At 41.2% G+C, this 17,202-nt stretch overlaps 1 protein-coding gene across 3 annotated transcripts in view; it reads left to right on the plus strand.

Moving 5' to 3' along the window:
• Positions 1 to 17,202, plus strand: part of ZBTB20 (zinc finger and BTB domain containing 20) — a 785,132-nt gene that overhangs the window by 745,731 nt on the left and 22,199 nt on the right. The window lies entirely within an intron of this gene.

Here is a 17,202-nt window from a genome sequence, read left to right on the forward strand (position 1 = left end):
AGAAACACATGTGTTGACAATGGAAAGGAATGGAATCACTTGGAGTCCAGTCGGAAAGAATATTCCTTTTAGTCTTGAGATACCCGACAACTATTCAGAACTGATCTCCACAGTGGATGTCAGGCAGAAAGCTGGCGTATTCGTCTTTGGATTAAGATCAGACCAAGAAAGTTTTATTTTCCAAAAAGGACTCCATTTATCCTGTCCACAAAGCAAAAATTATTAATTAGGAAATGAGATTCTAAATCTCCTGTTGTTATTTTTCTGACAAAGCAAATGTAACTCTGCAAAAAGGGTGAGAGGTGAATGAGCCTGGGACATTCCATTCCCTACTTTCTTCATCATAACAGTCCCTGGATAAAGGGACATGACCTAAGGATTGGGGTTTGGGTGAAGGAGCCTTTTTCTACTCGTGACTGAGCTGAGACCACACTCCAGCTGTCACTAGAAAACGAAACGAGAAATAACAGGATCCAAATCTCTGCAGCCCATGTAAGTTGTACAAAGCTGCTGCTTCTATACAGAAACTTGGGGGTCAGAAGCAGGGACTGTGTTCAGTGGACCATCAAAATGGTAACATCCTTGGCCTTCTTGCCTGGCAGTCTCCAGCCTAATAGTAATTACAGGAAGAATTGGAAAAGAGCGTGGCGCGGTGCCCGTAGACATGTGCGTACTGTCCCTACCTACCAGGAAGGTAGCCTGCTCCTGTGGAGAAGGACCTGGAGCTCCTGCATGCAGACCTCCAATGCCTGGCTTTCTGCCACAGCTTATGGGGAAGATTACATAGAATGGCCTTAGCCCAGAAATCCCACTACAATAAAATGGATGTTTTGCTGAATAGAAAGAGCATTGGGCTCTGTGTATTATACTTTGCCATAAGCATCATCTGACCAGGCCTTGGCGTTAGCTTGGAATATGTACAAGGCACAGCCCCTTGGTGACCCTGAGGAAGCCAGTGGATCCAAGCTCAGTAAGGTCTGAATACAGTTGGAAGGAGAACAAATAGGGAGGAGAAGCCTAATCTCCAGCTGTTCAGAAAGTCCTTCTGATTTTGCCATTAAGATATATAAGCCTTCTCTGCTCCAACCTGTTGTTTAAATTGATTATACTTTTCTCCAAATATATTTGGATTGTAGTTTGTCCTGATTTGAGCCTACACTTAGAAGAAAATTGTTTTGAGGAAAGATTCACAGAAATCTGTCCATTTGGAGTTTGCTTGAGAGAAGACAGGAAAGAGGTTTATTTTAAGCTGTTAAGATTTTTGGATGCTCTTCTTGCATTCAAGAGGATTTTTTTTTTTTTTTTTACTTTCAAATGTCACTCTAACCGTAGATTAATTTAAAAGCCTAATTTCTTTAAGGTAAAATATTCAGTTTCTATTTAGAACTAACAGATTTGGGGCATTTAAAAATAGTGCCCTTGACTTGTTAGTATCTTTAACTTCAGAAACATTCCACCAGTATGTGGTGTTCCAAGCTTTCACAAGTGCCTGAATTTTTACAGCACCTTTTTATTTGTCATGTGTTTAGCAAAATTATTCTTAGTCATGCCTTAATGTCCATTTCCCATCAGTCATTATAATTCTTCCCAATTTACAGATGAGAAAACTGAGGAAATTGACACCCAGATAGATAAATGCCGTGCTTAGTAGTTACCTCGTTCAGATACGGGGAGGGGGAGAGGGGGATGTCTGTGGATTTGCCCTCACTGTGAGCAGCCTGAATTCTCTGCTCTGAGCCCGGAGATGGCATTCCTGGCTCGAAACAGCCATCTTGAGAATGTTCAACTACTCATATTGGTGACGAGGTTATAGAACACGATGGGTACGCCTCCCCACGGAAGAAAATTCAGCTCTGCCTACGAACTGATCAGGGTGGGCAAGCCATGGCGTTGTTGCATCTGAAGGACACAGGCCGCGTTTTGGAGCAAAGAGAACAAGTCCGACCCCTTAAATTCTCAGTTGGCTATTTAACCTGCGAGCCACTTCAAATTCAGCAGAAGATCCCAGTAAAAGTCAAAGCAAGAGGGAATATGGCTGAGAAACGCTTTCCTTGGTGAAATGGTGAGGTTAATATCGCTACTGAAACATGTGCTGCTTTTCAGTGCACCCACTACAATCACCTTTTAGCAATATTCCCCCATCACCCCCTAGCTTGTCACCTCGTCACCCTTTCGAACAGTCTCATGGTAAACAAATGCAGATGATGAGAGCGGAAGGCATTAGGACGAGTTTCGGAATGCAAAGGGTACCAAACCCCTAAGCGTTTGACAGAACAGTTCCCACTGCACAGGCTGAGGATGAGTTGAGCCAGGCTCTCCCTTTAAACACTTAACAGGACTAAACCAAGTCAGGAGAGCAGACGAAGCTCTCCACAGGAAAACCTTTCCTGACAACTATCAAGCCGTAGCACATCACAGTCATGTACATGTGAAAGATGCTCCCATTTTGTTTTCCCCCAAATAAGGCTCCCACTGAAGGGAGAAACGATTCTGCACCCCCATCCCACCCCCGTTGGCAGTCTCCCTGCTTTGGGCTGTAGAACCACCTAAGTCCAATGTCTTTGTTTCGTTGGAAGCTGACATCCGTGGTTACTTACCTTCTCAGGTTTTGCACTGGCCTCATCAGATCGTCTCATTTTTTGTGTCCTTGCCAAGATGCGCTTACACATTAGCAGTTTTTATTTATTTTTAATTTAACCTTTACACATTACCAAACTGTTGTGAGGGTGGGTTTAACTTTCACTCTGTAGGTAGCATGACCCTGCCAGGCTGAACGCTGTCAAGGAGCCGGGTAGGTCCTTCCTTGGCTCTCTCTTGCCGTCCACCTTCATTGGCCTTCCCCCTCCCACCCCTTTGCCTCAGTCCCCAAGCCTGAAGATATCAGTACACTTGGTTCAGTGTGAACTTCTAAGCAATTTTTTTAGAGAACAAAACAAAGAGGATTTTTTATGGCAAACTCCATTAATGCCACATTAAGGCTGACATTTTAATTACCCCAAAGTCAGGAAATGCAAAGTTCAGGTTCCCACAGCAAAAGAAACTGTCCCCTTGAGTCCCAGCATTATAGCAGATTCTTTCATTCCCGGATTACACAACACCAGGCGTGGGGACATTGTTTTTCATCCACGTACGTGGAAAGGAGCACAGCTTTTATCCTTTGTTTTTTTCCTGTAACTACAGTTGAGGATATGGGTCTTTAGCTTCCCTTCCCAAACCATCTATATGTATTATCCTGGAACGGAAGACGATTAGAGCTCTACATGTGCGCACGGACAGAATTAAAGTTGCTGTGGGAACATTAACTCTGATTTCCGGACTTCCGTGCCAGTCACATTTAAACCATAATGTTGTAATTTTTGGCATGTAATAAATGTGTATTTCATGTACACAGACAGAAAGAAGCATAAAATGTATTTTAAAGAGCAATTAATTACTAACTTTGTGATTAAAAAACATTTGGTGCATGTTCCTTCCCATTTAGCATCAGCTGCTGGTCTTAGCCAGGCCTAATAGATGACATACTGTGTCTCATCCTGCATCTCAGATGTACTTACTGTATGTTCCTGTTCTTCTAGATAATTAATTCCCTTAGTAAAGCTGTAGGGGGAAAAGAAAATGGAAGGAATATGCAAGCATGTAAATAGGGTAAAGGATATTTTGAAGGAAATGATTCATTTCTGCAAATAAACCTTAGTCCCTGATAAAGAGCCAGAAATCTGCTAAGTGGGTGTAGACAGAGGTTTCTGGCCACCTTAGAGCATCTGGTCCAGGGCCATCAGAACAACTTCAAAGCAGATTTCCCCCTGAATTCTGGGCATGCCCAATGGGGGAGTGATTTTACTCTGTAATAACTCTTCAGGCTTAAGGCTTAAAAAGTTGTCTTACTCTGTAACAGCTTTTCAGTTTATATTCAAACTGGAAAAGAAAAGTCGTAGGGACTCACGTAAAATAGAGGTTTTTCCAAAGAATCCCTGATTTACAGAGCAGTGTTTTTAATTCCTTTAGATTTGAATCTGGTTGACCTATTTGTGTTAGAGAAGGAAGTGTTTCAAAAATAACTGTTTGAACAAGTTTGTTAGTAAAAAGGATTAGTAGCAATACTCTAAGGTACAGTGTTTAAGAACACAAATACTTGAAGGTTTATTTGAAACTGGGTGAGATGATAGAATTTTTACTGAAGGGATGTGTCGTCTAAATGCTCAGGTCAAGCTTTAAGGGGAACACGCTTATGGAGAATTTGAACCTCTGTACTTGCTATTTCTTCATTATCTCTCCTGTCATGTATTCCTTTTGTTTAGCTTGGTTGTGTGTAGTAGCTAACCTTTAAGAAAAAGACTTCAGCTTTACAGGGCTCTGATTGCTTTTACTTGGGCTGTCTGTACGTGTGAATGCATGTCTGTATGAGTGAAAACTGCTCAAGCAAGTTTGAAGGTCTCTTTGGCAAATTCGACTGCGTTTTCAGAAAGTTTCCAATCAGAAAGCTGATTCAGTGTAAAACCTTCCAAAAACTTCCTGAGGCACCTGTTCGCATGAAAGGATTGGATTTCTGCTGGAGGTGCTCAGAAGGCAGTGTTTATAACTGAAGATCTCTGTTTGGAGTGCCAAAAAATGAAAAACATTTTCGCCCCCAAAAAACCTCCATAAATGTTCAAAATGTATCATCAAACAAAAGCTTCATTTGGATTCAAATGCATGTATCTCAGCAGATGTGTCTAAACTAACTGGAATCCCACAGGAGCAGCTGTACTGGATTTTGGTATGTCTTGATAACTGAAAGAGTTATTCTTAGACTTTGGAAGGACAAAAATGGTCCATCTGTGAAGAACTGTAATAGAGACATGACAAAAAACAGCATCCTCTGAAAGAGTTTATTTATGGAATTTAGGACAAGTTGGACAATCCTGAAAACATTTTGGGGTCACACTAATTTGCAGAAGAAATAGTCAAAATGAGATGAAATAAGCCACTACAGATAGTTATTATCCTATGGCTTGCTATTAATTTTCTCATAGATTCCATATCAGTTAAACAGTAAATAGAGCGTCTTTGATGTAACTAAATGCTCTCATTGTCCCCAGAGTGTCTCACATTCCTCTTTATTCTACTTCCTATAAAGAATTATATATTTACCTTTTCATTGCTAACAGTTTAATCTTGTTTTCCTGCTATTTCATTAACCAAGTAAACCTCTTACTTACTAAGTGTGGATTCATTTCTTTAAAGATAGTCTTTCCCTTTTTAAAAGTCACCTTTCTTTTCCTGAGTTAATTGATACATAATCTCTTTAGAATTATTTTTATTACCTTTGATACCCTCTTATTTAGAGGTTTGAGTGTTAATCCCACACTTACACGTTAGAAGCCCAGTTAAATTTTTTTTATTTGCTCTAATTTCCTAGAGTTTCCACTTCATATATCTGGGGACACATTTATTTTTAAAAATCATGTGTCTTGAAGTTTCATGTCACAATCTACCTCTTTTTATGAAAGTGTTTCTCTTTTTAATAAAAATTGTCCTCTCCCTACAATGCTAATGTAACTGGACATCTTCCATAGCCATTTGACTCAGTAACTTCCTGAAGTCACTCTTACCTTGTTCACTCATGCCTTTCTCCATTTAGCCACGCATCAAACGCTGTTGAACCCCTGCGTCTGTGCCAAGACCTCAGCTAGGACCGGGGGTGAAGATACAAGCAAAATACCATCCCCACACTTTAGGAACTCATGGTGTTCCCACACACTTTCCCCAACTTTTAAACCTGTAAAAGGGGACATACAAATGTGGTGTGAAAATGTCTGATGATGCACAAAAAGCTCCCAACCTCCTGAAGCAGAGGAAGGGGCTTCGCAGGGGAGGTGACATTAGACCTGGATCAGGAAGGAATAGGTGTGTGTAAAGCTGAAGAGGGCAGGAACAGCCTTCCAGGCAGAAGGAACAGAAGCAAAACCACAGAGGCACAAAAAGAGCGTGGTGTTCTCAGAAAACAGAGCAGTTCAGTTACCAGACTCAGACCTTCTTACGGTTTGCCTCATTTTAATATAAACTCACAGGACAGTTTGTATTTGGGTAACATTGCCTGTCATTAAAAGTCAGCTGGGCTGAGCTACATGTCCCTTTAGAGACATTTGCTTTCCAAATAAATAATAAAGCAAGACACCACTTATTTTCTAATGGGAAAAGTACCTTTCTTAGCATGAGGTCAGTAGATGTAGGAAAGTATTAGGAAAAATCTAGTGATAATTTATTGATGAATCATTCAAAATAACTTTTCTTATTGAGAGGCTCATTCCTGGAGCCACAGAGTCACCTGTAAGGGCCATGCTGGAACTCTGTCATTGACTCCTGGGCCCTCCAGATTCTAGCCATCAGTCTTCTTATGAACTCCTCCCAGGTCCCTTGGGAAATCTGGTCTCATGGCCCATTGCTTTGAGTCACACCGTGCCATGTTACTCTGCCAGATATTGCATGAATGTGCTTATGATTGTCCACGTATAATTGGTAAGGCTGATTGCTGACCTTCAGGGCTGTATTCTTCATCTTTCCATCTCATGTCTTGCTGAAGCACATCTTTAATTCTTATCTGCAGCTGCTGGTGACAGTTTCATATGTGCTTCCTCCACTCGTGGCAAATTTCGTTATATGAAATTAGTGTTCCTCCATATCTGTCAAGGTCTCTCACATCCTGACCTTAAAACACACACACACACACACACACACGTACTACTGCCTTCAGAGAAGGATCATTTGATTGAGAGCATGCATGAAGATTCTAGAAATTGCAAGTCAGATCCTTCCACCCATCACTTCATACCAGGTACTGTAGTGAAACCTCTTATTACCACATGCTGAATAAGCACGTCTGCTTTTTTTTTTTTTTTTTGCTTTTCTTCTGCTCCTACATCTATTGTTCTCTCTAAGGAACGAGTGCAGTTAGAACTTTTCATCAACATTGAAAGAGATTAAAGTTTAGCTGGTTTAAACCTATTATTATATACACGGGGAAACGTAGGCCCAAAGAGAACAAGGGTCATACCAAAAGGTTCTCAGCATAGTGAGTGGAAGAGCCAAAAATAGAACCTTGCTCCCTCCATCCCCACCATACTGTGCTGCCTGTTAGTGAGTCTGCGTCTAAGAGAACTTACATTCTCTGAACCAGAAGGAGTCAGGACTATTTATCCATCAGTTTACTGAATGCTTTCCGTGTAGAGGACCAAGCCTAGGTATTGTACAGGATGCAGTTTTATGAACAGGAGCCCTGTGCTCAGAGACTTAGAGTTGCATGGAGAAGATCAGATACATGCACAACCAACCGCCCTGCAGGGTGGTTAAAGCTACTTCCCTGTTTACCCAGATGCACAAGAGCATCGATTGACTCGATTCACTGGCTTGGCAACCATGTGTAGAGTATATCTTAGGTGTCTGGCACTCCACTGAGTTCTGCAGGGGTAGAAAGTTGGAGACAAACAGACCCTGCCACCAAGAATTCTAAGACTTAGTACATGCCCTCAAATCACCACTATCTTAGATAGAAGTTAGAAAGTTCATAAAATACATTATAATCCAGTTAACATTAACATCCAGTTCAGTTTATCAGGAAAGGTTTCATTTGAGGTCTCTTGAAGGATGAATAGAATTTCATTGGAGGTTAGGCATTAGGGTAAGGTATAAGGTGTTTGTATTCTGGGGCAAAACTGTGGAAAAGTTTTAAGTAGGGGTTGCCATGATCTGGACTTTGCTTTGGGAAGATCTAATCTAGCAACAGGAATGTGGAACATGCCTGGATGTGGAAGGGGGTGACTAGAGAGAGGACAGAGCCCAGGAAGCCTTGTCAGTTGTTCAGATTATTGGTAACCCGAGGAGGCTGGTGACAGGGGGATGGGGAAGATCCAGGTTCAACAGACTTTGTGGATGAGGGTGGACAGCTCCAGGAGCTGACAGAGTATTAGATAAGAGAGAGGAAATCATCAAAGATAATTCCAAGATATCAAAGAGAGAAGGTGAAAAGGGAATAATGAGAGGAGCAGAATACAATTCAGTTTTGTACAATGCTGAATATGAGATACCAGGGGTAGACCCTGTGAAGACAACTAACATTGCGTTATAAATAGGGTACTGGAGTAAAGCAGGATGATTTGAAATTAGGGCTAGCAAATGCTTTGGCCAAGAGGGGCATACTTTAAGCCATGAATGTAGGAGTAAATTCAAAGAAGATTTTTGTTGAGAGAAAAAAAGGAAAATAACAGAACCTTGGGAAATATTTATATTGAGTGATAAGAAAGAGAAAGAAAATGAAGAACCCTCAAAGGAGGGAAAGAAAAGATGGTCTAATTTATAGGAGGAAAAGCAGGACAGTGCAGAGAGACCAGCAGGGAGAGGAAAGGTAGAAGGTAGGCAGTGTGGGTACTGCAGCCTCCCAGAGGCTGTCGAGAGAACAGAGTCCAATGCATCACGCAGACACCTTAGAAAAGGGTTCAGGAGCACACAGAATGAATGGAACACCAACAGTAATGAACCAGTTTTTTTTTAAGTTTAATACTTTAAAAAGAAATAATGAACAGGTAATGCAAAAGCAGGGTGGTGAATATTTTTATGATACAGCAGCCCCAAGCCCGTTTATAGACTGAAGAATAAAAACCATTGTTAAGGGAGACTCTGCAATTAAATAGGCACGGTGAGAGAATTAGATCTCTCATTTTACAGGGCAATTGGGATGATAAATATATGTAAAGGAAATTTGAAATCACTACCCAAGCCCAAAGAATCAGTAATTTTATTATATTAGTTCTTTCTCTACTTCTTCCCGACATTGGTTTCTCTTCCCTGTAGCTAATAAGAACTAGTGTCTTGCAAAAATTGTTACATCCTCTTCGGATGACTTCACAAATATTCACTAACCCTCAGTAATCTCTGAGCATTAGGTAGAGGACAGATATTATAGACTTTGAGCCTTTAACTTTTCTAAAAATTTTTAAAACAAGTTATTTCAAAGCATAATCCATTTTTTTTAATATGCCACATTCTGTGACTTTCTTTCATGATAGATCCAATTCAAGTAGTTGCTAATAACAAGCCTGTATGTTGTTCTCATGTACTCCTGCATTGTCACAAGACATCAAGTTCATTATTTGTGGGGCATTTTTAACTTGTTTATTTTGTCTGTATTGTTCTCTTTGATGGTTAAACACATCCCTAAGGCCACAGTCCCCTGGACACACAGTATCTGCAATTACTCCTACTTCAGGGTGGTGCTCTGGAACCAACTAAATGAAATGTTTTTTCGCTTTGCTATTAAATTACTGTAAAACTAAATAAGAAAATTATTTTCTCACTACTAGAAATTATACAAACAACCACATGGAGGAATTTTGAATATGAGTTTTTATAATTTCACAGGGAACAATGAATTCCTAGTTGACGTCAAAATGGACCTTGAGGAGGTTTTCCTTTCCTCTCCAACTCCAAAAAAGAATTTCCTCCGACTCATTTATCCTCAGTGGTTTTAGCTAGGTTCGTGTTATCAATTTTATGCCAAGATCTCACGCAGTATTAGCTGAGGGCATGCATAATTTTTAAGAAAGCTTGGTGTGGCACGTAGAACACCACGTGAACAATTTCAAGAAGTGGTAACTAAATTAACTTTGTCATTCAGTTTTCTGCTGTAATGATTTCCTTTCCTGTATAATCACTTATTGTCTCTTTGCCTTATATCTCAACCGGTACTTGGATATAAAGGAGATAATGAAAGAAAGGTGTATATAAATTTGAGCTACAGAGTGTAATCCCACGTCTCATGGAAAATGCACATGCAAATTCTGAACTTCAACCATGAGAAGTTAACCCCATGGAAAAGGAAGTATATCTTTTTTTTCAGGGAAATATCGTAGGTTTCTCCAGGCAGGCCTGGATATTTTTCTCCAATTTTAAGAAACCCCCCCTAAATGTAGCCTATTCCATTTTATTCCTGACATTAGGTCCCAGAGGAGTGATTGGATCCTAGGCTCCTGAAGCAGCCTCATAATCCTTGGCTGACATGCTGAGTGGCACTCCCCAGCAGACATGGTGTCCTTGGGTAGTGGCACAGGCAGAGACTTTAAGCAGAGTGTAACCCCTCCCTCCAGAGGAGGAGTTCCTGAGCTGGAGGCCTTAAACTCCACTGGCACCATGACTGGGCCTCCCTCTCAGAGTCTGAACTTCCTAAGAAGATAGGCGCACGCGGATGCATGCCAACGTGCGGGCTGTTCTTGGACACGAGTGTGTAACTTTGCTTAGATTGGGGTCAGAGAACTAAAAGAAGGAAAGAGCCACTTCCCCAGGACAAATCCCAGTCAGAATCTGCATCCTCAAACCTGGCCCCCGAGAGTAAACCAAGAAGCAAAGGAGGAAAAGTCCGATGTGGACTGACTGCTGAAGCTCTTTCTTTCGGGTTCTCAGTGTGCCCGCAGGGCAGGGGCAGGTGTGCTAACAGACTTCGAAAGCCATTTCCTGAACATGTTGATAACGGACTAAGATTCGGACCATGTGTTGCTCTGAAAATGTTTTCTTACCCCTTGGTCTGGTTGTTTGCCCTTTTTCATGTGAACTTCAGCCTATGCATGCAGTTTACGTGCCTTTACTTAACCTCCCTATGTTTCCATGTCCTCGAGTGCATGATGAGAATGAAAATAGTATCTATCTCATAGCATTAGTATAAGGGTTAGAGGGACTGCTATATGGGAAGCCCCTAAAACAGACCAGACAGACAGCACTCAGTGAATCTGAGCATTAGCTATAGTTTAAGGGTTTTAAATTATTAGGTAAATATGAACTAAAATGGATGCGACATAAATGAAGGTTGTAGCAGGTGCTCCATCCCTCCCCCTGGGAATGACTGAGACAAAAGCCGTAGGTCTGCAGGAGGGTCTGTTCTTCACTTCAGGAAATGGCCAATGCCCTTCTCCTTGTCCCTTCTTGGATTCAGGCCTGGGCAGACAGGGAAGCCTCTCCATCATCTTTTTGCCTTCTTTTATTCCCCCATTTTTCTTGTGTTTTCTAAGACTGGAGGAGAACTAATACCACTAAACATCTACTTTTTGTCAAGTACATTATATCATTCTTACAAAACACCCCATTTCACAGATAAGGAAACTGTGGTTCAGAGAAGTTAAAAAAAAAAACTTTCGGAATGTTTTCTTCTTGGTCTAGGGAAGGCTTAGGGTATTATTTACATTATAGTATAGTATTAACCTATTAAGTTCCTTCTTGTCTCAAGTACATTCTAATCAATGAGAGATTTTCAGATTATGGAGAGTGGATTTGTCTACTGTCTGACCTCAGACTGCATTGTGGAACCTGTGCGTGCCTCTACTGTGCACCCTTAGGCATCCTCTCACTGTCCATCTTCCAGCCCTGATACCTGGAGAGGCCACAACATCAGGTCCTGAGAATGGGCAAACTGCTGTGCTGCCACATCAGAGAGCCCCTTCCAAAATGACGCACTTACAGCTAAAGAAATGCATCTTTTACCTGTTTTGAAAGACAGTCTGCCTGGTGGCTTCAGAGTATTTTGAAATAAATCAAAATAGAAGTGAAGTTGCAAGAGTAAATGTGTTTCACTGCCGAGGAGGATTCTCTTAATCACTCAGCTCACTTACCTTCGTCCATTCTGAAGCAGTTCGCAGTAGTTGGCAAAAAAACATAATCTTAAGAAATTCAGTAAGACCTGTTGGCTGATTGTACCTAGTGAGCCTTTCCTGTCCCGTGGTGCCTACATAGTTTGGGGTAATGCTTGCAGATAATTTCAGACATTTGCTTCTCTCAACTCTGGAGCACTTTTGCTGCTGAGTGTAGAATTCCAGAGACACATGGGTATGGAACTTGAGCTATAAGGCTTTTAGTAATAGTCGCAGATCAAGTGCTCAACTAGATTGTGTGCAAGTCCGTAGAAATCCCAAGTCAGAGCTTTAAAATAATAACTTAGTGAGTCATGATTTCTACATCTCCTATGCTGTATTCCTTAAATCACATGTTGACGGCTAATCAGCAGAATCCAAAGACACAAATTAGATGGTACAATATTTACAGAGAAAATATACATGTAGCTTGAAAAGTAAGGATCCTCAGGGTTGCAATCCCACCAAAAAAAGAAAAAAAATGTAGCAGTTGCAATCTGAACTCTCAACATTGTAGCCAAGAAAGGAATGAATATAACAATAGAGAGAGTTTTAAGACAGAACTTCTTGGTTAAAGGAGTCTGGACCTTCGAGAAACATGTTTGAAAAAGAGTCAGAAGAAATACTAGGTAAGACAAATTAATTATTCCTGTTCCTTGAGGAATATTCTAGCAGTTAAATTATTAAATGCTTATTTTGGCCAGGTGGAAGAATTTGTAAGGGCGTAAATTCTGTCTATCTTGTTCACTGCTGAATTCTTAGCACCTAGCAGAGAAGTGCTTAGCCATAGTAGGTGCTCAGCAAATATTTATTGAATGAATAAATGAGTGAATGTGGTAGGGAGAACTGAGCAAAAGCGAGAGCATAGTGTGTTTGTGAGCATTGCTCCAGTTTGTAGAAGTAGAGTTACTGATTTTTTACCTAATTGTTTTCATTCAGCAGACCTACAAAACAAAGTGTATCACAGATACCCTCTGGTTTTTGTGCTGGGAAAAGAGAATCCCTTTCTGTTGGGTGTAGGCTGCTACATGTTTTGATTCTAGTAGCAACATGGCAGGGTTAAGGTCGACTTTGTAGGATAATCTGGTGCCTGTTTTTGATAGATATCATGAAAATAGACACTTATTTTCAAGATGCTCAAACAGATGATTAGGCGAAAGCTCCAGCAAACCTTGAAGCAACAAAAAGGAAAGGTTTTCCCACTCCCACCTCCCATTACTGTGCCATCCTGCAGAGGTTTCTGCAGCCCCACAGCCTCCTCCTTGCTTCACCCTTTTCCCAGGTGAAAAAGCTTTGCCTAGGAAGTACAGCGTGCGACTGTCAGCCTAGCAAGGAGACAGTTCTGGAGAAATCCACTCCACACGCAGTGCTCCCAAGCCCCTCTCACGGGAAGGGCATGATGTGATCTGCAGAGGGCAGAGCTGGCCCAGGGAAGCAAGAGGCTGGCGTAGGATCCTGGGGCCCTCATGCTGGAAGGGCCCTCCAGAGAGTACTTCCCAGCCACCCTCCCTCCACTAGCTGGACAGTAGAAAGACGCGTCAAAAAACAAATTCCTGGATGAATACGTGGAGGATTAAATGAACGAGAGATGAGTTCACGGCTCCAGAAGTCCCCGCCACCCCACTTGAACAGAAAGCTAACGTTGAAGCCACTCTGTTCTCCGTAGCACGGTTTTGTACATGCTCAGCCTTGGAATATGGTTGCCGTCTGCTGTCAATGCACAGGACTAAGGAAGTATCCGGGAGGGTAGGAGGAGGCCAGGCGGGAAGAAGAGAGACACTCAAAACAGGCTAATGATCTCCTTTGCGTTGGAGTCTAGGTTTCAGAACATCAGTCCCATACTTCAAGAACAAAACGCCAGTGTGTCTTAGACCACACCAGGCGCCGGCACATCAGATAAGACCTGCGCTGTGTGGCGCTCAGTCACCGAGCCTCCAGAAGTACTCACGGTGAAATTAAAGGAGCAAACTGAGGAGACTGAAAGGAGAAAGGCTTCGCTTCAAACACAATCAGGAGGGCTCTGCAGATATGTGTCTTACGGTTACAGTAGCTCAGAAATGAATCTACTAATTAAAGGGCTAGAAAATGCTCTAGATTCCAGGAATTTAAGGATCTTAGAAGAAATGAGACATTTCTCCATACGCTCTGAATACCTGGCGATCCTTTAGTAGAATCTCAGGGTGAAAGTGACCTGGCTATTGTGCACTTGTTGTAGATTTAAACAGTTGATTAAGAGTTACAGATGGCTGTACTAGAGGCATGGGTGGGTGGTCCTTTAAAAGCAGAAAAGGCTGTTAAGCAAAGCCAAGTACGACCAGAGCGCATCTCTGCAAGGCAGTGACTAGCTGTCGGATCTTCCTAGTTTCCCTGATATTATCTGTATAAACTGTTGGTTATGGCACAGAATCATATTGCTAATTTATGTACTGAAATGACATGCCAGCAAATAATTATTAATCTGGAGATAGACACTAGTGAAAAAAAATTACAGTTAACTTTGCTTTTGAAAAAGGTTAGCTAGTTGAAGGCAAGTATTGTTATATATTCAGTAGTAGGTCTCTATCTCAAGTTTGAGAATTTGCAAGGTGGGAAAGCAAATCCTTTTGGCCATGCAAGGAAATAATCTCCTCAGAGATATATGTAATATAGATTTAGAAGCATTGACCATCCCAAGCATGCAAAAATCACCTTAGGGAGCACAAAGTGATTGCCCAGAAGCATGTCACATGCAGTGCCTTGGTGTGGTCGCAACAGTAAATATTTGTTGCTGCGTGAGCTCTGGCCTTGACTCCTGTCTGCCATCAGGAACAAGTCACACAACTGTGACTCACCCATAATTAGAAGATTAGTAATGCCTTAAATCTATCTTGTATACTGTTTCTCTTCTTAGGAACCCTATATGCTTTCAGATTCTGTTTTATTTGTCCTACACCATCCTTGTGAGGCACAAGCTTCTTTCTTTTACACATGGGATAATTGGTCCACAAAGGAATAACTTAATTCTTTGTCTTTAAATATGAAATGATTGATAACCATTATATGACACAGCTTATTGTACTATTTTTCACATTATTTCAGGTTTCCCAAGCAAAGGACATATTTTATCTTTCTCATTATTATTTTTAATTGGTTTTCAGAAAAGTTGAGATAAAAACAGAATTAAACAAATATCCCATGGAGATATTTGGTGTTCTCTTTTCTTTCAAGAATAAATTAAGACCGTCTCTGCTCCTCTCTCCTGACTCTCTCGGCAGATAGCCAAAGTCCCATGCCAATTTTCAAATGAGTACGCGTTCATTCTAATAGCTGGATCACAATCCCCCTGACTGAGGAAGCAGCCTTGTAAATTCATGTCTGCGATCTGCAGAAGTCACTTTTGATTATAAACTTTAACAGTTGACCTGAACCTTTTTAAACAGTACTAATATGTGACCTGGTTGTGAGTTCAGCAATAAATTTATATCTAGTATGTGAAAGGCCAAAGAGAAAACTAGTGTCTTTTTATCCTCTCTGGTGACCCACACTAAATATTGCATATTTACTTTGTAAATGAGGACACCCAGTGGCCACCAAGTGAAAATATTCTAAACAATCCCTGACACTGTTTATGCAAATATAAATACCCATTATCAAAGCTGATTGATAGATAATCTCTGTAACATCTGTTACCGAGCAGTTTACCTTCACTAAGTTAGGCAAGAGTGCCTGGAGTTTGGCCTGATCACTTTTATATCACATCACAGATTGGCTGTCTCTTCTCACTTTGAGTTGCAAGGTTCCACTGAATTTTCAGATGACAGGAGGACCCAATGAGCTGTCTCTTGGGGGAAATGGAACCAAAGAGATGGGAACAGTATGGCATGTGTCAGAAATCATAAATGAAGGAGCACAGATTGTGGGAAATGCAGTGAACACATAAAAAACCAACTGCCTTAGACCTTGAATTCATACTGAACACTGAACTTCCCTGATGAGAGGGGGTACGGTGATAAAGGACAGGGCGAAGAGCAGTACCCAGAACTGCGGGGGCACAAAGATCTGTGGGACTACATCATGCAGACATAGCTCAGAGAAAAGGTGCACCCTCAGGAGCCACAAGGTGCCTACTTGTTGTTAGCATGTTTGTGATGTGTGGTGGAGAGCTGAGCAAGTAAACCCTCAGACAAGACCCACTCAGTGGAAAGAAGTGTGCTGGGCAGAGTGAGGGATCTGATAATTTGTGATGGTAGTTGTAGTTATAACAAGGCAAGGTGCTAGCCTTCGGGAAGCTGGAAGTCTTCTTATAGAGATAAGGCGGGCACAAATGCAGAAAAAATGGAAAGGCACAATAATCAATAATATACTGTTAAGGACTGTTAGAAAGTTCAGACCTATCCTACAATATTCAGGTACAAGAAACATTTCCTTATTTTTCTATAGAAAATTAAACCCAAGGCCCCTATCACTAAGTTAGCAAGAAATTTAGTCAAGTTTTAGGGCTCCCTTCCCCTCCCTAGACTTATACAAAACTCATAAAATCTAGGGATCAGTCAGATCCTTAGTCTTTAATGGTCTTCATCATCAACATGACTTGTCTACCTGACAAAGATGCCATTTTGGCTGGTACATCTGACTGCCTGGTACTACTGTGTTAGTTGAGTTTAGACACACACTTCACAATGGTCCTCTCTGCTGAGCAAGGGCCCAGCCCAGGAGCGTCACTGTTCCTCTCAACTGGGTGTCTTTTTATGTCCAGCCTTGGGCAATCACCCCAACTGGAGTCGTGTACAGGCAGAGACCTCAAACCTTAGCACCTTCATCATTTGAGGAGAAGTTGATTCTTTTTCTCCTCTGTCAGGCCACCTCAGTCTAACTCCAAAGCACCCGTGTCCCCTTCCTCACCCAGAAAGGGCCCAGCTTAATTCCCCATAGAGGACCTAGATTCAAAAAACAAAGCCTTCTGTCTTGGGCCTTTGTTTTTAGGGCTTAACTTCTGATTTGGGTTCTAAAGGCACAAGTCCCTGGAGTAAGGGAGCCCAGAATGGTATGGAAGGTTTGGTCTTTCTTAATCGCCTTATTATTATGAAAGTCTTCTAATTCCAGGGGGAAAAACCAGAAATTAATGTTTCAGTTTATTACCTCACCCATCAGTGGGAACTAGTTAAAGAGAAAACTCAGGATGGAGTTCAGTAATCAAAGAAGGCTCCACAGAGAGGGAAGAACTTTGAATAGGGTTCTCAAATGGTACATAAGATTTGGTAAAGTAGAGAAAGCACAAGAATCTCAGAACTCAGGACAAATTCAGCAGGAGAAGAGAACTAAGAATGAATGCAATACATCAAGAGATGGCAAAATGTCCAACCTCTTAGATTAATGCAGAGATTTTATTTGGGGAAAAATGAGAAAATAAGATCAAATCAAATCGGTGAAGTAAGTCAAGATAACTAGAATGTTACCTATAGCAATAGAAGACTCTTACAGCTTCATATCTTTTTTCCTGTAATATGTAAATAATATAATAAAGTATTTTATAAGAGAATACATCAAGAATATACTAAAAATAAAATAAAAATAC

This window comes from Balaenoptera musculus, chromosome 4, assembly GCF_009873245.2.
Source record: "Balaenoptera musculus isolate JJ_BM4_2016_0621 chromosome 4, mBalMus1.pri.v3, whole genome shotgun sequence".
In the NCBI taxonomy this organism is placed as follows: domain Eukaryota; kingdom Metazoa; phylum Chordata; class Mammalia; order Artiodactyla; family Balaenopteridae; genus Balaenoptera; species Balaenoptera musculus.